A 24,518-nucleotide genomic window follows, 5' to 3' on the forward strand; every position below is an offset into this window, starting at 1 on the left:
GAGAGCTCTCCCAGCGCTGTCCGTACTCCACCTCCCTGTGGGGAATAACGTACAGCGCTGGGAGCCGCGCTCCCAGCGCTGGGGCTTTGACCACACTGGCGCTTTGCAGCGCCGCAATTTGCAGCACTGGAGAGGGTGTGTTTTCACACCCTGCTGCAGCGCTGCAAATTTGCAAGTGTAGCCATGGCCTTAGATTGATTCCCCCTCCCCCGCAAAGTGTAGACCAGGCCTAAAAACACAAAATCCGTCGCTACACAAAGAGTTAGTGAACAACAAGCTAGGGTGTAAATCCACAGCATGCTAGCCTGCTGCACACTAACTGTCCATGTGTACCGTACTACCATGCACTAAAAGTTTCCTACTGCACTTTTACCTACTGCTGTTTGAAACCTCAGTAGGTAAAAGCACACTACGGGCATGTCTACACTGCAATTAGACATCTGCAGCTGGCCTGTGCATCCTGACTCAGGCTTGCAGGGCTTGGGATAAGGGTGTAGACATTTGAGCCCAGGTTCTGAGAGCCTGCAAGGTGGGAGGGCCCTACAGCTCAGGCTTCAGTCCAAGCCAGAATGTCCACACCACAATTACACAGTACCCAACCCAAGCCCCACGAGTCTGAGTCAGCTGGCATGAGCCAGCTGCAGGTGTCTAACTGCAGTGTAGATGTACCCTAAGGAGCTTTTAGTGTGCAGGGTTCCCACAGACAGTTAATGTGCAGCAGGCTAGTGTGCTGTAGATTTACTAACTCTCTCTCTAGACAAGCCCTAAGGCAGAAAGTGATACAACAAACAAGAAAGGTCATCAGAGGATGATAACCATGGAATTAATAAGTCATGGCCTATGGTTTTGGGGAGTTGTTTTGTTTTAAGTTATAGATACTATTCTCCCTCTCACAAATCAGCCCACTGATCTCCCTTCCACACCAATTGCCACCTTTAATTCTAGTGTCTTTATCCTCCCCCTTTCCAGTTCAACTCCCTCCCTCCATATAAGTGAACAGTTCACTCATGAGACAAATAAACAAAATAGCCAAGTAGAAGATTAGAGACACAAGGTGGGTGAGGTAATAGCTTTTATTCAACCAACATCTGTTGACCAACACAGCTACAGCAACACTGCATACAACAATGGAAAATAACAAATTTTGCTGTTTGAAATGGAAACACCTCAACATGAAGAAAGAGGAAGCAAAACTTAACAGTGACATCTACTTCCTGAGCAAATGCCAGAAACAAAACATCTTCCCCAGAGGTCTCCCCAGCTATAGCCCTCAGACTGCTACCTACAACTCCAAATGTGCTGAACAGCTCTGCAGCTGGACTTCTGAAAACCGAGAAACCACTTACTACACCTCCCGTACTCCAGAAGGGACTACCTCCGACAAGAAATCATCATATGCTTCTACACACAGGAAGGGGGAAAAAATACCTGGAAATCATGCAAGAAACACAAAACAACAACAACAAAACCCCACCTGATGACACCCATCCAACACAAAAACAAGAAGTGGAAAATACCAGTTGGTCCAATAAAAGTTATTACCCTAACCTCACCCTCCTTGTCCCACTAATATCCTGGGACCAACAGGGCTAAAACAACACTGCATACAACAATATAAGTGGAAGATTAGTTAGCTAATTGCTTGTAGGTATTGCAGAAACAAAAGGTCTTGAGGAAGAATTTAAACATCTGTGTGGGCAGCTCAGGAAGAGTAGTGCATGTATGGGGGAACCAAGGAAGTTAGGATGGGCGTGAGCACTTCCCGAGGAGCCCCGCTCAGTCAGGCTCCATACAGAAAGCATCTGTGGCTGCTTTAAAACTTTGAGTGTTTCTCTTTTTTCTCACACACCATCTCTAAGTGGTAAATGTGCCTGTTAAAGTGCTAATGTCCTGCAAGTGGAATCCCACCTCCAAGTCTATTAGGATAATGAGTTCACACCTAACTAATGGAGACTTAATAGACTCACTAATGGGCCACCTTTTCCCCAACTGTTTATGACCCCTTAGGATGGCAGTTATTAAGGGAGGAAAAGGTTGAAGGATGAGCTCTGTCCTACAGCCTATGAAGCCAGCTCTCTTTTCGTCTCTGGCCTCCTTGGCTTGCTCTGGCTCTTAAGGCAGTTTCCAGGGACACCATCTCTCTACCTTTCTGGAGGAAAAGTAAACATTTTGAGGCTCCTGTGTCTTTATTAAACATTTCCTTTTAACTGCATACTTTGGCTCTGTGCCCAACTACAGGGAGAAAGCTCCCACAGAGCAGCACAAACCCAGAGCCCTGCCACATGGTTCCCAGGATAAATACCCTTTGAAAAGTCAAGCACCTGTGTTGGAGGCTCCTCCCTTAGTTGATACCTGCAGGGGGTTTCCCAGCTCTCAAGGGCTAGGCAAAGAAACTCCTAGGAATTCATCTTGATTTCTTGTGTCACTGATCTTCAACATACATATGGAGAAAAAAATAGAGAGGAGGGACCAAGGCAGCCATTATGCACTGGGGTAGGGTGACCAGACAGCAAATGTGAAAAATTGGGATGGGGGTGGGGGGTAATAGGAGCCTATATAAGAAAAAGACCCCAACATCGGGACTGTCTCTATAAAATCGGGCCATCTGGTCACCCTACACTGGGGAAAGATGACTGAACCCACCTAATTCCAAATGCTAACTGCTGGAGATCGGGATCCCATCTGGCAGGGGGAGGGAGGGAGGCAATTTACCTAAGGGAGCTAAATTTATGTACTGATGTCAAGGGGAAGGGTGGGCATGATAGATATAAAAGGGGATTAATCCAAAAGTAACTGTAGATAAAAAGCCCAAACAATTTCTTAAATCCACAACAGCAAGAGAATTTATGCTAGTACTTATTGTGCTCATGCGCCCCCATCCACAACTGACAAGCAATTTTATTGGGTCTCAAAGTCCCATTTAGCTTAGGGTCTGTTCACACTTCAAGTATAACTGTGTGCTAGTACAGCTGTTGGTCATGATCTAACACAGGGGGTCTCAAATTGGGGGTCAGGACTCCTCTGGGGGTTGTGAGGTTATTACATGGGGGGTCACGAGCTGTCAGCCTCCACCCCAAACTCTGCTTTGCCTCCAGCATTTATAATGGTGTTATAAATTAAAAACACGTTTTTATATAGTTAAGGTGGGTCACACTCAGCAGCTTGCTATGTGAAAGGGGTCACCAGTACACAAGTTTGAGACCCACTGATCTAACATGACTTTTTCTTGTTAGTGTAGTTGGGACAACATGGTTCTTTAGCTGTGCTAGGGAACAGTGTTACAGACTAGGTCTTGACCCAGGAAAAGCATGTAGGGAGAGAGAATCTGCAGGAATGTGTAGGAAGAAAAGGGGGAGAGAATCTTCAGGAATGGGGTGGAGGAAGGAGAGACTGAATGCAGAAATGCATAGACGGAGGATGTGTGTGTGTGTGTGTGTGTGAGAGAGAGCGAGAGAGAGTCTCCAAACAGCCAGGCAGAGGGAGGGAACACGTATGAGAGACACAGTGATGTCAGCATTTCCTTGTGGATTGGTCATGTGGTGCTTGCCAGGTAAACAGTCTAGAAATAGATGAGAGGAAGGCAGCGTATGGCGTGTAGAGCAGGGCCAGAGGAGCTCAGGCTCCCTCACCCTTTCCTTTCCTTACTGCTGCATCTTACACAAACAGCTTCCATGGCTCCAACAAGATTCTCTAGAGCAGAATTACCAAAAAAAACAACCCCTGAGAAATAAAAGACTAAAGATTGATTTAAGATCTTAAATATTTAATGATCATTTTGATTTGAAAACACTGACAAATCAAAGGAGGTAGATTTTGTTCTTTCACAAGACCTTGGTTACAGCACATCCATGTCAGCCCTTCTTGCATTGGAAGGGTTATATTACCCTGAAGAGGAGACAGCCGAGGGGCTGGGAAGGTTCTGATTTAGGAAAACATAATGATGATGTTTCTTTTCAGCAAGGGAAGAGAAAACTTTAAGGGGACTCAGTGGAAAAGATTCCAACTGCTGAAGGGACTCGTTAAAGTGGAAGGAAATAAATTGTTCTCAGAGCTGAGAGGGTGAACCTCAGGGAACAACTTAAAATGAGAGAATTTATAGCAAACATGAATTTTATTTAATGAGTTATTTCATGACATGTAAGTGAGGTCACAGCAGATTATGCATATGAAGCTCGGTGAAACCCCAAGAACAGTCTCCTCTTCAATGTGCCATTTACCACCTCCTCTTCATTCAAATCCCTCCTTGAAACTGGCTCCTTCTGTGGTGCCTTTCAATGTAATCCACCAATTACATTATTAACAACAACAAAAAGCTACCTGTGCTGCTTGGAGACTTCACCTTCTAATCTCTGGTCATGCAATTTATAATGTCTGGACTGGACTGACTGTCAGTTGAGAGCCTGGTCTTTAAAGGTCCTGTGTGTACTCAGTTCCCATTGATTTTAGTGGAAGAAAAAGATGCTCAGCATCTTGCTATTAGATTGTCAATTGCTGGGGGCAAGGGACCCTATCTTCTCCAAGTGTTACAGAGTATCCTGCACAGCGTTGGGGCCCAGTAATTATATGTAAACCATTTTGGAGTGGCAGAGGGAAACTGAAAGAATAGCGAGCTGGGGAAAGGTTAAACCAGGGACAGTTTGATGAGTAGCTGGTCTGTTCCTGCCCAGCAATTTCTCTTACCCTACAAACCCCCTCACAAAACAAAGCTTATAGAGAGAGCATGCCCCTCAAATGCCTTGTATTCTGACTGGAGATTAGTGGTCATTTTACAAGGCCTCAGGGTTGGACTGCAGGGTGCAGCACTCCCTTGAAAGGGAACAGCAGACACTTCGCTTGGAAACAAGTTTCCCCTTTACAGCAGTTTATAGCTGGAGCAGTGTCAGATTGTGGCAGAAATATACTGTCCGCCTTTGGGTTGAAAGATGGATACTTGATACCTCGCTCTGTTGCTGAAACACATCACCCAGACAAGATTCCCAGATCCTAGTATAGTTATTTTTTGAAGCATTATGTAATTGGATTGCATGGGCAGGCGTGCTTCTTTAACAAGCCTTTCAGCAAGCCCTCTGCATTTGCCTCAGCCAATCCTCAACTCTTACACACGTACTCACACTCAGTTTAGAGTGAACTTGCTGCAAAATACAGTTAGGAAACAGATGAAACCAAAGCACTGAACAGATAATCTGCTTCCCTCACTAGCTGGGATTTCTGGAGGGTGATTCGCAGAGCACAATCCAGTGTCTTACTCTGCAAAAAACAAAACAAAAACTGGGGGGAGGACAGAGGAGGACAGCTAGCAGTAGCTTTCTGAACTGAAAGAGACCACTAACCCTTTACCCTCCCTGAGGTGAATGTCTTTAAAAGATTGCCATTGGGCCTATCTGTTGCATTCAAACAGTGTGAGTGGGCAAACAGGGGGGGGTTGATTTCTATTTTCCTGTCCTCTCATCACCACTCATAGGAGCATAGATTTTGCCATATCATATCAGACCATTGGTTCATCAAGTCAGGTATCCTGCCCCTGGTCCATGCCTGATGCCTCAGAGAAAGGTGTAAAATCCCCACAGGATATTTAGCCAATTATGCAATACAGTATAAAGTGGGTGGGGAAGGAGGGGAAAATCCTTACTGAGCCCTGTCTTTTATTCCTGTTCTATACAGTTTTATCAGTCTCTTACCACTATTGTCAGTATATTGGTTATGACTCTGCTAAGTCATTCCATCCTGTTTGTGAGGGACAACTGACTAGTGGCAGCAGCTACAGAAGCAATTATATATATAATTTCTTTTTTTTTTTTTAAGTGTGAGTTTTTGCTGGGACCAGAGGATGCAACGGGGACTGTGCCAAGAGATACACTCTGGTGGGCAGTAGTTCAAATAGATGCAGAATATTACAAACCTACTAGTTTCTTATTGCAGGAAGGAGAAAAATATCACCCCCAATCCTCCATGAATACTGTTGGCCTTCTATCACTATCTGAATCCAAATCAAAATTGTTTCCTAATTTCCAAAATGCACCCTGGTTCTGCTCCACCCTCCTTTTCTGTCTGTTCCCTGCATCCTTCCACTCTTGGCCTTTTCTCCCTGTGGCTCTCAACTGTTGGTGAGGAGTTAAAACTTTTGTTTGCACTTAATCGATGATTGACTCTCTTTAGAAATGTTTTTGATATTATGTAAGAAGAATGCTTTAGAAAAAACTATCAAACTAATGTTATTTCTAGGGCTGTCAAACGATTAAAACATTAATTGCACTGTTAACAATAAGAGAATACCATTTATTAAAATATTTGTGGATGTTTTCTACATTTTCAAATATATTGATTTCAATTAGAACAAAGAATACAAAGTATACAGGATTCACTTAATATTTTTATTACAAATATTAGCACTGTAAAAACCAAAATAAATAGTATTTTTCAATTCACCTCAGACAAGTACTGTAGTGCAATCTCTTTATCATGAAAGTGCAATTTACAAATATAGAATTATGTACAAAAAATAACTGCATTCAAATATAAAACAATGTAAAACTTTAGCGCCTACAAGTCCACTCAGGCCTACTTCTTGTTCAGCCAAACGCTCAGACAAACAAGTTTGTTTACATTTGTAGGAGATAATGTCGATCCCTTCTTGTTTACAATGTCACCTGAAAGTGAGAACAGCGTGGCACAGTTCTAGCCTGTTCTCAAGATATTTACGTGCCAGATGCGGTAAAGATTCATATGTTCCTTCATGCTTCAGAGGACATGCAGCCATGTGACAGGTTCTGCTCAGTAACAATCCAAAACAGTGCAAACTGATGGATGTTCATTTTCATCATCTGTGTAAGATGCCACCAGCATAAGGTTGATTTTCTTTTTTGGTAGTTTGGGTTCTGTAGTTTCCACATCAAAGTGTTGCTCTTTTAAGACTTCTGAAACCATGCTCCACACTTCATCCCTCTCAGATTTTGGCAGGCACTTCAGATTTTTAAACTTTAGGTCAAGTGCTGTAGCTATCTTTAGAAATCTCACATTGGTACCTTCTTTGCATTTTGTCAAATCTGCTGTGAAATTATTCTTAAAACAAACAACATGTGCTGGCTCATCATCCTAGACTGCAAGAACATGAAATATAGGGCAGAAAGCGGGTAAAACAGCAGGAGACATACTATTCCCCTCCCCACCAAGTTCAGTCACAAATTTAATTAATGCTTTATTTTTTAATGAGCATCGTCAGCATAGAAGCATGTCCTCTGGAATGGTGGTTGAAGTATGAAGGGACATATGAAGCTTTAGCACATCTGGCACGTAAATATCTTGCAATGCTGGCTACATCGCATTATCCCCCGGAAATGTAAACAAACTTGTTTGTCTTAGCAATCATCTGAACAAGAAGTAGAACTGAATGGACTTGTAGGCTCAAAAGTTTTACATTGTTTTTGAGTACATAGACTCATAGATTTTAAGGTCGGAGGGACCATCATGATCGTCTAGTCTGAACCTCCTGCACAACGCAAGCCGCAGAATCTACCCACCCACTCCCGCAACAAACCCCTAACCTATATCTGAGCCACTGAAGTCCTCAAATCATGGTTTAAAGTCTTCAAGGTGCAGAGAATCCTCCAGGAAGTGACCCATGCCCCACACTGCAGAGGAAGGCGAAACGCCCCCCCAGGGCCTCTGCCAATCTGCCCTGGAGGAAAATTCCTTCCCGACCCCCAAATATGGCGATCAGTTAAACCCTGAGCATGTGGGCAAGACTCACCAGCCATACACCCAAGAAAGAATTCTCTGTAGTAACTCAGATCCCACCCCAACATCCCATCACAGGCCACTGGGCATATTTAGTGCTAATAGTCAAACACCAATTAATTGCCAAAATTAGGCTATCCCATCTTACCTCCCGTCTATAAACTTAACAAGCTTAGTCTTGAAGCCAGATATGTCTTTTGCCTCCACTGCTCCCCTTGGAAGGCTGTTCCAGAACTTCACTCCTCTGATGGTTAGAAACCTTGTCTAATTTCAAGTCTAAACTTTCTGATGGTGAGTGTACAATGTAGCAAAAAAAAATCTACATTTGTAAGTTGCACTTTCATGATAGAGATTGCATTACAGTACTGTATAAACTGAACTGAAAAATACTATTTCTTTTATCATTTTTACAGTGCAAATATTTGTAATAAAAATTATAATATAAAGTGAGCACTGCACACTTTGTATTCTGTGTTGTAATTAAAATCAATATATTTGAAAATATAGAAAAACATCCACAACTATTTAATAATTTTCAATTGGTATTCTAGTGTTTAACAGTGAAATTAAAACTGTAGTTAATGTTTTTAATCGTGATTAATTTTTTTGAGTTAATCACATGAGTTAACTGTGATTAATCGACAGCCCTAGTTATTTCCTTTTTTTGGGTGGAAAAAGTAGATGGGGACAAAAAGTAGAAATGTACGCAGTAAATTCCTGATAATACAGATCTAGATACAGCATTTATGAGGAATTCTGTATACATGCTTGGTCTTTTCATATTATGCCAGTTTGGCCTTTCATGGTCCTAAAATGTCCATGCAATTGGTTTAGCTGGTGAGAAACATTTTTCCATAGCTCCTTCCTCACTTGAGCAGTTGGAAACCTCGACTGTAGATTCAGTTCTTGGTTTGATTATTATGATGCTGCTTCTCTTTTTTCTAGTCACTGAGACACTTATATATGGCTTCCAATTTTTGCCTTAAATCCATATTAACTGAAATGCATAGGCTGAAAATAAGACCGCAAGTTGTTGGGCCTGATGCAGGAATTACTGGGTAAAATTCTATGACCTGTGTTACACGTGAGGGCAGAATAAATAACCACAGTGGTTGTTCTAGACTTAAAATCTGTAAGATTGTTTTCAGATGAAGAAAAAAATCTTAACTTTTATACCAGAGCCTTACACAGTTTTTACCATGAATAACAATGACAGGCAGATAAGACAGCTTGGAGGACAAGCATATAAAACATACACGCAAAATGCCAAAAAAGAATTTTCTGCACTATTTTAACAAATGCCAAAAGCTAGAAGCCGTATATACAGCTAGGGGTGGATGAGGAGGAGAGGCTATCGTGAACACAACACAGTTCAAGTTGGCAAAGAGCCCTTTCCTGAAGAATGTACGTTTAACCTTTAGCATTCAAGTGTCTGGGCTTAAGTGTCATTATGAGCAATACTTTCCTCTAGCACAGCCTCCCCTGACTGTGGGAAGAGGGTTTTGTACAAACCCACCATCTTTCCCCCTTCTTTTTCTAGAGGATAAAAATATTTCAGCCACCTCTGTCACTTTTAATGCCAAATACAAATGTACTTTAAATGGAAGCTGCTGACATGCCATTTATTTCAAATAAAACCAAGGTGCTGTAGTGTTTGCAGATGGGATGCTCTTTGGTCCTGCTCACTCCCTTTGCCAGTGGAAAGTGCTGGTCTGGTCTTTGGGGGTTCTTGTGCTGCTATGGTCTGACAGAACAGACTCTTTGCAGATCAATAATGTGTGACTGGAGAACACAACCTATAACCAAACTAATGCTTATGGTTTGAATCAAAGGGTTGGGATTTGATGCAGCTGCCCACAACTCAGTTCTTTGCAGTCTTGGCCTCACACTATGGAATTCTGAAACTGGTGGCAGCAGGTACCTGGTGGAACCTTTTTTTAGGGGGTGGAAAGAAAGGAAGGAAGGGAGAGGGGTTACTAGTGACTCCTCTCTGCAGGAAACAATACAAAATGGGAAACATTGGACCAATTTCTCTGCCTCTCTAGCACAGAACATTTAATCTAATCTTTTGGTGAACACAATACATGAAATGTTAGAGACAGCAACAGACAAACATCAGACCCTGCTGCAAATGGACAGGCTAGAAATGCCCCCAAATCATCTCCATCTGTAAAACACTTCAGGACTGATAGAAAACACACACATCCCAAGCACTGACCAGATCTGGGAGGCTGCATTCCAAGAAAAAATAGAGGGGGGAAGTAAAGGAAGTGTTAAGTGGTAAGAAAAGGAGATTCCTGGTTTGATTTTGGCGCTGAGAGGAGAATCCTTGCAGTGAGGCATTTCCTTTCAGCCCTGCAGTCTACTCACATCTCATCCGTCGTCTTCGCTGTTCTGCTGCAGAGCTTCTTGCTGATCAGAACAATTGCTGAGGGAGGAGCGGGAAGCCTCCTTTAGGGTTTCTGTAGCTCCCTGATGGTTATTCCCCACATCCCAGCCCTCAGAGGGCACTAATCAGAGCAGCTATACTGTCTATTAGGGGAGGGCCAGGGTTTAGCTGCAGGGTACATAACTGACTGAAGTCACATACTGGATCCCACCTTCAAATAGGCATGTCACAAACAAGACTCTCTCTCTTTTGCAAATGTTAGACTTGCTTATATTATATATGGGAAATATTCTGAAAAAACATACAAAAATGTAATTCTTTGAAATGAACTTTGTGTGAGGTATTTTACATGTATGTATGATTTTATAAAATAAGCACAAATCTTTGTAAACCCCCTTCACAGCAGCAGATTTTTGTGCAGTTGTAAATTAGACTCTTAGAGAGAAAACATCTATTTTTAGAAAAGGTAACAAGATGAACATATTTGACTAAGACGGATGTAGGTGGACCTTGTCCCCATCTCTCACAATGAGTATCTCACTATTTTCCAACTTAGAATTTTGGAAGCAAGGGGAGTAAGGCTGGTATAATATAAGGTTAGCAGGCCAGGCACCGGCACCTAAATTATTGAAGAATCTGTTGACTCAAGTTTTCTCTCGTAGGCCTCCCTCTCACTCCAAAAGAATTTTAGGGGGAAGATTTTCAAAAGCACAAAGGCCAGTTAGGTGCTTAACTCCCACTGGAAACCTTTTAAAAATCTTCCCCTTGAAGATCTGGTGTCTTCAATTTGAGGAGGTTTATGTGAATTGTGGATGAGTCTCTCTCTCCTTTGCAAGATTTCCTGTGGAAGGGCCCTGACTGTTGAAGAAATGCAGATTCTTTTTAGTGTATTTGATACATTTATACCAAATTGTGAGAGAACTATTTTGGAAAATATAGAACCTTTAATTTATCCTTTTGCCTTGAAAGCAAAATGTCTATTTTATCTTTTTAATTGTATTACTTTGCAACTTAATCCCACCTTTTTCATTTAAAATTGTTCCCAGACATTAGTTTTACTATGACCTTATTTTGATATATTTTTTAAAAAATCAGGGAAGTGACCATAACTCAGTGATTTCTGTAAATACTTTAATAAATTCTAATATTGAAGATGACATCAGTACAACAGGCAGAAGGTGTACAAGCATAAAACAAGTACAACTGCAGCAAATATCCATAAAGTATTTCAGGCATAAGCTACAGCTCAGAGGGAAATGATGCTCAATATTTATATCAGGTTAGTGAGTCCTGATTAAATGTCAAGATTTTTTTCCTCGGTGATTCTTTTTTAAAAGTGTATTAATGTATAGCTACATAATGAGTCCATTTTCCCCCATCACAATGAAATCTACCATACGTTGCATTAAAACCTGCAAAAATAGGCAAATATATATGTTTTAAATCAGTGTTTCTCAATGACTCATCTGTGGACAGGCACTGGTCCCTGAGATCTCCCTGACACAGTTTAGGAAGGCAGCAAACTGGTCCCTGGTATCAAAAAGGTTGAGAAACACTGTTTGAAATAACAGCCCTATTATGAAGCTGCTCTACCCCTGAAGGAATATTTATGTGCTATAAACAGTGACAAAGGCAAGGGTGTGAAATAGCTCTCGTAGTCCACTGATGCCTTTCATTCTTAGTGACCAAGATAATTTTGGTGATGAAAAAAATGGATGTCCGAATCTTTAAAAAAAAAAGTCATTGAATAAAGAGTATCTGGGAAGAGACATGAAAAAACAGGGAGAGAAAAAATATCCCCCTGATTTTCCTCACTCCAGAGCTCGCTCGCTCTAAATCCTACACCAGGTATTTCTCAAGAAGAAATACATACATCTCTCTAGCATATCCACATATACATCTCTCAGCAATAAAGGAACTCAGCCTCCTGTCCATTAAACAATACACGCATACACGCCTCCAGAAGAAATACATACATCTGCTAGAATTGCTCAGCAGTGCGTCTCTCTCTAGCCCTGTTTATCTCTCTAGCCCTGCTGCATTTCTGCATCCCAACAATGAATGTGCTGCTGTGGCATATCCCTTTCCATGCCTCTTGCTAAACGTATGTATATGGGCACAATGCATCAGATCACTTCTGTGGCTTGCATAACTCTTTTGCAAGCGAATGCTTTTGATTATTTGTGCTGTTTGTACCCGTAGGAACCCCTACATTAATGTAAGTATCAGAGGGGTAGCCGTGTTAGTCTGGATCTGTAAAAGCAGCAAAGAATCCTGTGGCACCTTATAGACTAACAGACATTTTGGAGCATGAGCTTTCGTGGGTGAATACTCCAAAACGTCTGTTAGTCTATAAGGTGCCACAGGATTCTTTGCTAAATTAATGCACCAGCTTGATCTATTTCATGTTAGCTAACCTCCCCCTCTCTCCCCACATTCAACTTGATATAAACAAACTCTTAAATAAAAATACAACCAAAGCATTGTGCAGGTGAACTAAAATAAATGCTGAGAAAACCAGACCCAAAACTCTTAGTGCTAAGGTTTGATTGCAGATTTCCATTGCAAAGGAGCAGAGAACTGGAAATTTGACAAATGCCTTCAAATTGACCTGTATTTTCACAATGTACACTGTGTTTAAAATGAATGGCAGACTTTATCACTTGGAGCTACTTCAAGGACTCTGGGCCTCTGTTTTATTCTGATTCTTTAAACATATTTCCAAGAAGCAGAAAATCATATCAACAATTCATATTATGGACTTTTTCTAAGCTAGGTTACATTTTACAATGGGTTATTGTCTTATTTAAACAGGAATTTTGAAAAATAGCTTGGAACTCTCCCTTTACATGCAGGCATCATTATCATGAACTGCTCCGTAGAGCTGATGGATTGGAAGATCTAATAGGTCTTTTCTATCTTTAGCATCAATGACTTCCACCTCACCCAAAACATTAGAGTAAGTCGTATTCAACCAGTTTGGGGTTCTGTTTGAAATTGTGACATGGTTGCCGCTCCCTGCTGACTGACTCCTTGCATTAATCTGATTTCACTGGGGCCATACCCGGATTTCTGTCCCACTCATGCTTTAGGGAGAACCTTGTTGGGTAGCCAAACTGCATTTCCACGGAAGGACCCTGCCTCCATACAAGACTTAGGGACCCAGAATCATGCCCCAAGTCTATTCACCATGGAAAACCACCACTCATCTGGGAACTCAGTCAGCAGAAAACTATAACCGATGTATCAGGAATTAAGCCAGCGCATTCCTAAAACTCTTTAGTCTTCATGCAACTTTTTAAAGAAAAGCAAATTCTGTAAATATATTTGTTAGTCTTTAAATTGTACAAAACTGTTTTTCATTCCATTAGTGCAAAATAGATAAATGCAATGGTATATGTCTACATACATATCCCTTCGATATGCAGGTCAAAAAAAATTAGATGGATAAAGAGTTTGTATTTCTTGATGCAATTATTCATGTGTTGTTTTTCTATATGAAAATACTTACATTTTTTGAAGTCTTACAAGGTGAGTTTGAGAGCTTTCCATTAAATACATGAGATATCCAAACAAAAGATTAAATACTTTTATATTAATGTAAAGGTGTGTATATAAATAAAATGGAGGCAACCCTAGTGACTCTGCAGTTGGGATTATGTTGATTTCCACTTCAAAACCAGGACTACAACTGATATTTTATATTTTAATGATAGAATTTAGTCTCCAAACTCTTTTGAGAACAATTGCATTTTCTAATTACTATTACCAACCTGTAAATATAAAATGTACTATCTGCATTTGTAACCTTTATCTACAGCTATTTCAGCACCCTTTAGTCAGATTTCTGTGTTTGCATAAGGGTTTAATAACTGCAGGACAGTTCAGATGACTCAGTAAGCTCTGCACACTGTACACTGAAAAGGGGAACTCTTCCTTTTTTTCCTTCTATTTCTCCTCATCTATCCTATTGGTGAGGCTGTGGCGGGAGGGAATCTATCTCCTCATCTTAGTCTGGCCTTATTTCTCTCCCCAGCTCCCTTAATTCCCTTCGCCTCATCTTCTGCTCTTTCCGGAGGCAGAAGAAAGGCATTTTAGGACTTGACCCCCAGAGCAGAGCTGCTTGTGACTGGACCCGGCTCTGGGAGGAAAAAGAGGAAGAGTAAAACCCTCTCCCCTTGCTTTTCTGCTTAACCCTTTAGTTACTCTGAAATGGAGAAGTAGCATTAGTGCCTCTAACCCCAGCTGTGCTGCTGCCCTCATCCTTTTGTGGGCACTTTGGATCACTTAGAAAGCATAGAAGAACAAGAATGCAGGAGCACTGAGAGACTGTCACAGGAGGGGCGAGAGCAGCAGAGCCAGAGGAATACCCCAGAGTTGCCAAAAAGAAGGATGTTTGGTTAGTGTTGAATACCCAGACACGTGCACTTCAGCATGTTTGCATTTACAGAACTATACGTTTTCATAGGAAGTGAATGGACAGTAACAGACTAGACTGCACAGAGAAGTGTACATGTCTAATAAGGTGTGTGCACACATGTTATTTCTAAGGCACCTATCACCATAGTATCTGGTATTAGACTTCCTTGCCCCTTATCCACACGTTTACTTTTTCCTGTACCCTGGAGAAAAATGTGCACACAGAGAATGGGTCCTGCCTGTCCCACTACATCTACAACCTTTGGAGAAAATACGCTCTCCTTAAAAACTGTACCGGGAATTAGCAGGCAATTGTTGCCTTTATTCTGTTCTCCTAGCTTCAGTGTCATCAAAGCAATTTGTTTTATATTCACAAAGAATGACAGCTACAAATTCTGTGCACCTCTCTAGACAGCACACGGAGCAGCCTTGCAAAATTCTGCTTGCCCGAGGCAAGTAGGATCTTTTTTTTTTTTTTTTAAATAGGCAAGTTGTTTTTTCCAGTTATCATAGTAAGAATGGGCAAACAGATTTTTGTGCAGGGACAGGTAAATTTCCATGACTGTTTTGCAAGGCTGACAGAAGTACATGCTTGCATTCATATACTTACTGATGTGTGTAAATTCACAAATGACATACAGGCATGCATATAGTTACACACCCTCCATGCATAGCTCTTAGTGTTCATAATTTACAAATAAAATGATATACCCATTTAAATGCCCATTTTCTTATATCTCACAAACATCCCAAAACTGCAAAATTATTTTATTAATTTACCAGATAATAACTGTTCTTTGGATTTCTAGCATTCCTTCGCCTTTCCTACTAAAATTGTAAAGACTTCAAAATTACCACCTCAATATTAAATAATGTATGCTTGGTAGGATTAGAGAATTAAAAATACAAATATTTTAGTTTTAGCATGCAGTTTACTATACTACAATTTGAAATCCATCTGTATTCAGAATCTCCCAAATGGAAACACTGACTGCAACTGGATTCCTTGTTCCGTAAACTAAAATCAGGAGGTTTTATTTTTTAAAATATAAATTAATGACATTTTTAAAGCTTCTCTACATCTTCAAGGAGGAAGACATAAATTGGCTGCATTTTTTCCCCCAGAAAAACTAACATTTACACAGGTTCTTGGAGACCGAGAAAAGGGGGGTGGGAACCAACAACAAAATTTTAGACCCTTTTTTGCCTGGTCCAGCTCCTAAAAATTCAAACCCCAGGTTCCCTCTAGTCAGCTAGATTTTACAAGGACATTGGGCTGGGGGAAAAAAGAGCGATTAACTGTTGCAAATGGAAAGTTTAAATACTAATCACAAATGGAACAAATTGAAAGCAAAAATGTTACCGTAACAATAAAGAAATATTTAATCAAAGCACAGGTTCTGTTGGGACTGAAGGAATGCTACATCCTTTCCTTAAAAAAAAAAAAGGGGTGGGGGGGAGAAGGAGAGAGAGAGAGAAAGAAAGCAAGAAAAAAGGCAGAGGCACAGCCGCCTCCTGGAGTTCCCCATTGTCCAGGGCTATAGAGATCCCCAGAATGGCATTAACCTCACAAAAGGCACATTGTGCTGAGGACAAAAAAAGCCCCTTCTTCTACAATAACTTTTAGCTTTTTATTTTTAGAAAATGACAAAGCTTTTGCAGCAATGGCTGGTGAAACCTGTAGCCCGATTTCCAGCGAGGCTGGACTTGGCTTTATTGATCAGCTGTCCCGCTTGGAAAAGCAGCCAGGAAAGTTTGAATGGGAACTCGCTGTTGGTTCCTGGAGAGAAAAGCCCCGATTTGTTAAACTGAGCGTTCTGCATTAAACCAGCTTTATTGCCCAGCGAGGGTCGGGTCGGGGCGAGCCCAGCCCGGGGGGGGGGGGGGCAGGAGCGGGCTCTCCGCACCTGGCGCTGGGCGCCCCCCGAACTCGGCTCCCGGAGCGCAGGGGGAGCTCGGCGGCCGCTCCAGGACACGCGTGCAAGTGGCACTGCCAGGCTGCTAAGGCAGCGGGCGAAGTTACACAAGTGCATCCGTGTCATTCGAGCTCGGGCAGCAGCGGGGCGCTGAGGCTCGGGCCGGAGGAACACGGCGGGGTTCGCCGGGCTGGGGGCAGGTAGGGCGGCGGGGTCCGCGGCTGCCGCCGGCCTTTGCAGCGCTCTCCTGGGGCGGCTCCGCGCCGGGCCCGCAGCCCGAGGCGCTCCCCCTGCCGCGGCTCCTACCCCTAGAGGCTGGCAAAGTTGCGCTTGTTTCCAGCTGCAACTTTCCCAGCTCCTCGCGGGAAGTTCCCGGCGCTGGGTCTCCCCGGCCCGCGCGGCGCGGCGCGGCGGGGCCCCGGCGGGCCTGGCCGGGCAGGTGGCCGGGAGCGCAGCCCGCGGGCAGAGCGGGAGCGGGTCAGCGCCCCAGCGGGTGCGTGTGCGGGAGCCTCGGCCCAGCCCCCTCCGGCTCGGCTCGGCTCGGCTCGGCGGCGGCGGCCGGGCCCCCCCGGGTCCCGCGGGCCCCGGGCGGCGCCGGGGCCGGCCACATGCCCCAAGTTTCGCTGCGCTGCTGCCGCCGCCGCGCTCCCCCCGCCCGCTCCCTCGCTCGCTCGTTCGCTCCCTCCCCCGCCGCCTGGGCTGAATCTTATTGATCCAGAAGGTGGCTAATTAGCCCTTCCCGTCGTGCCTGGGTAATGAGGCACATGCGCACTGCTCTAATCAGCCATTTTTTGCAGGAAACTAATTAGCAGAATAAAGATCCAAAGAGTTTTTTTTCTTCCCAATCATCAGATCTGAGTCCGGGCGCTTCCTGCTCCGGCGACCGCCAGCCCCGCCGCCCGCTCCGCTCCGCCCCGACCGCCGCTGCTGCTGCTGCCGCCCGTGGCCCCCTCTCTCCGGGGGGCTGCAAACTCCCCAACAACGATGCTGCTGCTGGGCAGCGGCGGCGGCGGCGGCGGCTCCTGCTCGGCTCCGGCTGCTGCCTCCTGCTCCCGCTGCTGCTGCCCCGGGCTCCTCCTCGGAGCGCGCCGCTCCCGCCGCTGCAGCCGCGGCAGCCTGCATGGGATCTGTGGCCCCCGCGCCTCTGCCCAGGATTAAAAGCGCCGCCGCCGCCGCCGCTGCCGGAGAAGCGACCGCGTAAGTGGCAACTTTCCTGCCCTGTCCCCCGCTCGGGCTCCTCCTGCTCGGGGCGCTCGGGCTGCTTTGCATGGGGCTGGTCCTGCCCCCCTCCCTCCCTCTCTCTCCCACCCGCCCAGCTCGGATCCCGCCGCAAACTTTGTGCCGCTCGCCGTCCCGGAGCCCCGCCGGGGAGCTGCCCCGGGACACGCGCCGCGACCGCTGCCCCGTTCTCCGGCTGCAGCGCGCAGGTGTCTCGGGCTCGGGGATCGCTCCGGCTCCGGCTCCGGCTCCGGCAGGCTCCGCACAGCGCCGCGAGCCCCCGGGAGGCGGGGGACTCGCCTGCTCCCGAGGAGATGCCCAGCGCCCCTGGACTGCTGCGTGCCCTGCCCGGCGGCGCCCGGGACAATGGCAGCGAGCGAGCGAGCGGGCGGGCTGCGAGGGAGGAGGCTGCTTCGCCTGCCCAGGGCTGGGGTGACACCGGCGGGGTGCGCAGCTCCGCGGAGCAGCAGCGAGCTCGGGGCGCAGGGTTAGGTTACGACTTACACCGCCGAAATTCACTGCGGGACAGGAGCGGGCTCCCGGGCTCGCCTCGAGGCACCCGAGATTTTTGCCCTTTTTGAAGAGTGCCTGGGGAGGGACAGGAACTTGGTCTGAGCGGGTTCAAACACAGGTTTGTGGGGGACGAGAGAACATTGATCAGAATAATCTGCATAATCGATAGGGCAATGTGCAGAAATCGTGTCCCTCCATTTACTGTAAATTTCTCTAATCTCTGCAGCGAGGCTGCCCGAGTGCAGCTTCCCTCTTCCTAGTGTGCATTTCCTTGCAGCCAGCACCCCCGAATTTACAGCCGGCTCTCGGCTGCTGTCTCTGGGAAGGAGAGACACTTTGTCTGCCTCGCTTCCAAATTCCGGCCCTTGACTTTCCTCTTCAGGGGTGTCTCTCTGTGTGTGTTTTCCGGGTGGGTGTTGAGAGGTTTAATAGGAGATGTCTTTAAACTCGACCAGTTCCTGAATGTGGATTAATGTGGTTGTTTCCTAGTCTTTCAAATGAACAGTAACACTTCCTAGGATCCCTTCTCTGTTAATCTAGGGTTAGATTTCAGCTGTGTTAAGTGTCATATAATTCTGTACAATTAATACACCAAAAAGCAATTTAAAAATTTTAATTTTTTAAAAAATTGTTCCAATGCAGACACCATACCATCCTTGTTGCCAGTCCCTGTAATCCTGCTGCCTTAGGTGAATTTGTGTTTGGGATGTATTTTGAAAGAGAAGTTCAACTTAGTCTGGTTGGTCCTTTATTTTATTAAAGTGTACATGGAGCTAGTTTTGAAGACTGTGGTTAGGGGGATGGGAGAGGTGAAGGCAGAAAATGCCACTGTAGGCCAGTCCCTCCTTTCTCAGTTTCAGTTTTTAATTACTTAATGCTGAATTGCACAGTGCTTATCTAAATATTTGCAAATGCTCTTTCCTATTGATTCCTCTGAATAAACTGTCCTCCTTTGCTTTAGAGAGGAGGTGATTCATGCTCCTTTAAAATGAAATCTTTAGAGCAGTGTGTGTATATTGTGTGTATAAAAACACACATTTTAGTTTTAATTTATAAATTGGGGGTGTGTTTTTGAAACGGTGTTAAACTCTTTTTGGGCTCAGGGAAAGATTTGTTTCTCTTTTGAACTGTGCTTGAAGCTGGTCTTTGGTAGCTCCAGGACTTGCTGTGTATATGTACATCTCTGCCTGCTCTCTTTTTCTCTCCCTCTTGTTTAATATGGAGCAATTTTCTGGAAGCTCAGTGACTCCCTCCTTAGGGTCACATTGAGTTCGAATCTCACTGAAGGTGCAGGAATCCTGCAATGGGGGAAGTAAGAGAGTAGAGAGAATGGGGTCAAGTTGGTTCCTTAGAGGCCAAAACTCCCATAGCTGCCTTAAAATAAATAAATTTACAATTTTTGCGTCCCCTGCCATGTTACAAATTGCAGTCTCCCCTTTCAGGTATTTGCTTTACAGCTTAAAGCTGCTTCTCTCTCTCCCCCCCCCCCCTAAAAAAAATGGAGTGGGGAGAAGGGGAAAAAATAAAATCCATTGAGTTTAGGCAAATAATGTTCAGTCTCCATATCCTATTACAAAGCACTTTGAATATGCAAGACATCACACAAGACCAGTTATTCCAGTTACAACAAACTTAAAAAGAGAGAAAAAGGAAAGACAGGTCTAGATTGACTCTCTCGCACTCACAAATTACATATTTAAAGCTCTCTCTAATTTTTTCCCATACTCGCATAGTATCAATACTTTTTTTTATGTCTTGTTCTTTCATTACAATCTTTCAGTTGAGTTTAGGAAGATTGCTGCAAGCAACACATTTTCTGTATTTTTGTTCCTGTATCTTGGAGGAGAGTTGGCAGACATTCTGTGGTTTGCAGTTACACAATATGTTATCGTGTTTTTAATCACTAAATCATTGCAGTGGTTATAGATTTACAGTCTTAGGGTATTACAGAGGAGAAACAGAGGCTATATGTAATTTATACGTATGAGTGTGCCTGTGTGTTCTGTGAACTTTTAAATTGTATTATTTTTCTTTTGTTTTCTGAAAGAGAAAAAAGTTTATATATTTGTGCCAAGTCTCCCCACGTGCTTCAAAAAAGTTTGTAAAATCTTCTGACCCCAACAGGGCAGGAATTCTAATTATTGTTATGTGAAATGTTGGAGTTAAACTAATGTCGTCGTTGGGATTAGCGAAAGGCAAGCAGGCTGTTCTCTTGTTTTAATATTAGCCACCTGCGTTGGGATTCGGCACTGATTGGAAATGGTAATGTGGGGAAGAAGGACCCATGTTTTGTAGATGTCGGTGACCTACTGTGGCATGTCATTGGTAGCCCACTTTCTGCAGCTGTTTTCATATTATTATGTAACAGAATCCTTGGTAGCATTAAAAATTCAGTATTACAAGCTGATTGTAATGCTCCCTCATTAGGGAGCACTGTCTGGTCCTGAATTAAGTGAAACACAGAGCATGGCTTTTAGATTATAAACACCAATAAATATTAAGTATCAGCAGAGGGAAAAAATAAAGTCAGCTGGGCTTTCGGCCTCCTCTTAGTTCTCTCCCCCTCCCCTCCCCACCCCACCCCACCATATTTGTCTGTGTTTTTTTTTTTTAGTGTGAGCTGTATATCTGCTTTCCAGTGGTGACATTTTCTGTCGTTCTTGAGCGAGGTCTCTTGTATACACAAAAGGTTTAAAAGTTTGTTTTGTTTTGATCTCTATTAAACGGGTCCTTCAGTTTGCTGATGTCATTTCCTTTCATATTTGAGTTGTTTGTTGTGCCTCCGCGCCCCCCCCCCCCCTTCAGCTGGAGCCTAGGGCAATGTGGGGAAGTGCAGCAGCTGAGTAAGTTCTGGGTTCAAAGGCTGAGGGTCGTATGGTGCCTTTTCGTCATTCTCTGATTTGCCTGCTTGGAAAGAAGCTCCAATCCCAATATCTGGTTAAATGCTCAGACATCAACTTTCCGTGGCCTGTCCATGGGCTGCAGTGGCAGGCGATGATTCATCTCAATTTCCTTTTCTCGCTCGCTCCCCTTTTTAATGTCTTTAATACTCCCCTCTGTCCCTTCCACCCTCCCCTCCCCCGCCAAAAAAAGTTCTGACAACTGCAATTCACTTGCAAATCTGAGGCCAGCATTAGTGGGGCTCCTGCTGTGAAAAGAAGGAAAGTGTTTCAAGGCCCGTTCTCTTCCCGCTCTATTTCTGTTCTTCATCTCCAGTTAAACATTTCTAAGTGGCTTTTTCCTTTCCTTGGTCAGTTGACTGACTTCAGAGGTATGGGCCCTGTTCTCCTGATGTTACTAACATTACTATCTAGCCCAGTTCTCTCCTCTGCAAGCATTCTTCAGTCAGTAACAAAAACAAACAAACATAGGAAAGAGGAGGAAAAGAAAGAAACCAAATTTCTAACGGCAAAGTTTTTTTTTTTTTTTTTTTAAATGTCTAGTTACATTTGGAAAGGAGTGGCCATTTGGCTGTTTGCTTCAGGTTTTCCGTATCCAGGCTGGAGTGAAAAATGAGCCAGCATTGACACTTGGCTTGATGTGAAACCCTGGGTAACCTCTTTCCCCTTCCATGGCTCTGGCCTTTTGTTCCTGGAGAACTGAGTTAAGGTGCTTTTCACTCGGACCAAAGACAGCACGAGAAGTCTCCCTGTGTGCGTAGCGCCTTTGGATGGCCTCCTCATGGTTATTGTCAGAGCAGAGTCTAGCAAACAATCGTTTTGACGAGACACAAATGCAAAAACATTTGTCCATCTTTTAATCTTTGTTTTAGGATTTTTTCTCATTCTTTAAATTTCACAGTTTCAGTTTGTGTCTTGAGAGAGATGAGCGGAACAACATGGAGCAGATTTACCATAGGCCAGGCCAGCAGTTGAACAGATTCAGTAGAAATTGGTAAATCCTAAACTGATGCACATATGGCTGAGTGCATTAGTCTCTCTGTTAACACTTTCTTCAACTTTTTAAAATAAAAATGTGCTGAAAAAGTAAAAAATGAAACGACTTTTATTTTAACTTGATTTAGTATTTTATAGGCACCATTTTTTATGACATTTTACTGCACATACACCACACCCCCATCAGTTCTAAGCTTGTCTGTACTGGAAGAATTATTAGGCAACCATCTTATTCTAGGTTGTACTATGGCTTGTATGAGTCGTGTTTCTGATATAGTAATTTAATTATAAAGGTGTCGTAACACATACTGCACATAGGAGAGATTGGTGCATTTTAGAAAAGACTAATTACACCCCCCCCAAACCTCTTAAGGCTCTTAACTTTGTTTTTTAACGTAATACCACCTGCCTTTGTGTGGTTTGTACAACGCTGAATATAAATGGATGCATCAGATGGGAGAGATGGTCCATGAACAAAGCAGGAGTCCGATTTTCCCATCCTTCTTCTCTCTCCCCCCCCCCCCGCCCCCCTTAATATATCTGCATCAACTGGGATGCTGTAGTTAGAGGTCTGTCAGCTTTTCTGTTATGAACTCTTAAATTTTGCAGGTTGTACCATAGAAAAACCTCCTGGGGATAAGATGAGGTGTTCGTGTGGTATGCAAGAATACTCTATTTTTTGTTTTTTTTGTTTTCCTATAATTCAACCTCTTCTCCCCCTTCTTCCCCTTCCCTCCCCCACCCCCTATTTGGAATTGTACTGTAGCCCATTAGTCCCTTATAGGAGATTTATACCTCTGTATTTTGAGGTGAGGAAAAGAGAACTAGATGAAAGAAATTCTTCTAGTAACAGACTGTCTTCAGCACCTGCACAGAGCTTCCTCTGCTTCCTTCGTTTCCTTTTCTGTCATTTTAAACTTGGATAGGATTTTTAATCTGTGGAACTAACACTGCCACGATGGAGTTGAGGGCTGTCGTGTCAGGAGAATGGGAATCCAAACATCTGTGCATAGGCCTCGGCACAGCAGACTCTAATGGTTTTGACGGAGCTGTTGTGGTCTGTTGTCTGGAAAATCTGCATTCTACGTAGTGCCCGAGGGGGGCCTCGGTACCACAGATCGTAATGTGTACCTAAATATAACTGCCTAGGCACAATGGGGTGAGATAAGGGCAGAACAAGAAGCTCAACTGAATGTCTGCCTCTTGTTTTATCACTGATTTACAGTTTGTGTGTGTGGTTTTTTTAAGAGCAGCAAAGGATTTGCAAGAATAAATATATTAAACTCAGTTATGTAAGAAAAAAGCACATAGCTAAGGTTTTCCTTTTAGATAAAAATGAGGGAGCTCCTACTCATTGTCCCTTATTTCAGGAATTATATCTGCCCTCGGTGAGAGAATGCAAACAGGTTATGTGTACTCATTGCATATGTGTGAAGAAATCTGGTTGGCACAGTTTTTTTTTATCTTGGTAACTTACCAGCTAGCTGAACCTCTGAAGTGGTAAGTCTCCCATTTCCGGGGCATGTGAAGCCAGCATTTTTTGTTAAAATGTTTGTATTTAGCTGTTGTCAGTTCATGCATTCAGATGCAACTGGATTAGTTTCTAAAGGACTGGAATTGGAGAGGAGTGACCATTTCCAATACTATTATTTTTCTTGTTGGTTCTGCAGGACAGAAAATGTCCATCTGTTGGTGCAGGGGAGGTGAAGTGTTTATCTCCAGAGCAACCAAGGTTTAAAGAGCAGTGGTATTCCATACCAGGTGTACATTGTGTATATATTTTCAGAGAGAGGGTGAAACATACCGGTAAAGTTCAGCCTTGTTTGAAATTATGTTTTGATTCAGGGGTGTCGGAATGGGGGAGACCTGCAGACTGATTCTGTAATAGGAGCAGCACAACATTCAAATTACCTGCCTGTTTCTGCATGTAGCCCAAAGCGTCTGCTCATAGCAAGTGTTCTGTGTCCAGGGGGATCTCAGGTTATTTGTGTCCCCGTTAGTTAGGTCTGTGAGGTGGAAGAAGCAGGTTCTGGTAGCCATCGTTGAAGACTTTCTCTTTTGCTGCTAAATCTTGATGTTTGTGTGGCACTCCAGGTGTCTCTGTTTTTGCTCTTGAATTCATTATTATGTTTAACTGTTAATTGTCTGGTTTTTGGTATTATCAAATTACAAACGTGCTCCTTGTTCAAGCAAAGCAACAAAATTAGATATTTTTTTTCAGCACTCAAACATTTTCTTATTGTCCTTAATTGTACAGTTTGTGTTCCCAGGAAGGTGGAAAGTGCAAGCCCAGAGTACTCAGGCTTTCAAGTTTCATGTTTCAGAAGAGAGGCGAGATTGGAGGGATGAGGCTCTGGTCTTTCTCTATTTCTTTGGGGACGGGTGAGGTTTGGGGTGTTGGTGATAGTAATACTGTGTGTTGCAGTCTATCCA

At 43.6% G+C, this 24,518-nt stretch overlaps 1 protein-coding gene across 18 annotated transcripts in view; it reads left to right on the forward strand.

Moving 5' to 3' along the window:
• ZFHX3 (zinc finger homeobox 3) overlaps positions 1 to 24,518 on the forward strand; it is a 1,205,541-nt gene that overhangs the window by 905,936 nt on the left and 275,087 nt on the right. The window contains exon 1 of one of the 18 annotated variants that reach the window (XM_039503288.1): positions 18,289 to 18,307. The exons of the other annotated variants lie outside the window; for them this stretch is intronic. The gene's annotated coding sequence lies outside the window, so the exon portion shown is untranslated. Of the gene's footprint in view, positions 1 to 18,288; positions 18,308 to 24,518 lie in introns of those variants that run through there. 18 annotated transcript variants of the gene reach the window in all.

Source organism: Mauremys reevesii, linkage group 16 (assembly GCF_016161935.1).
Source record: "Mauremys reevesii isolate NIE-2019 linkage group 16, ASM1616193v1, whole genome shotgun sequence".
Lineage (NCBI taxonomy): Eukaryota > Metazoa > Chordata > Testudines > Geoemydidae > Mauremys > Mauremys reevesii.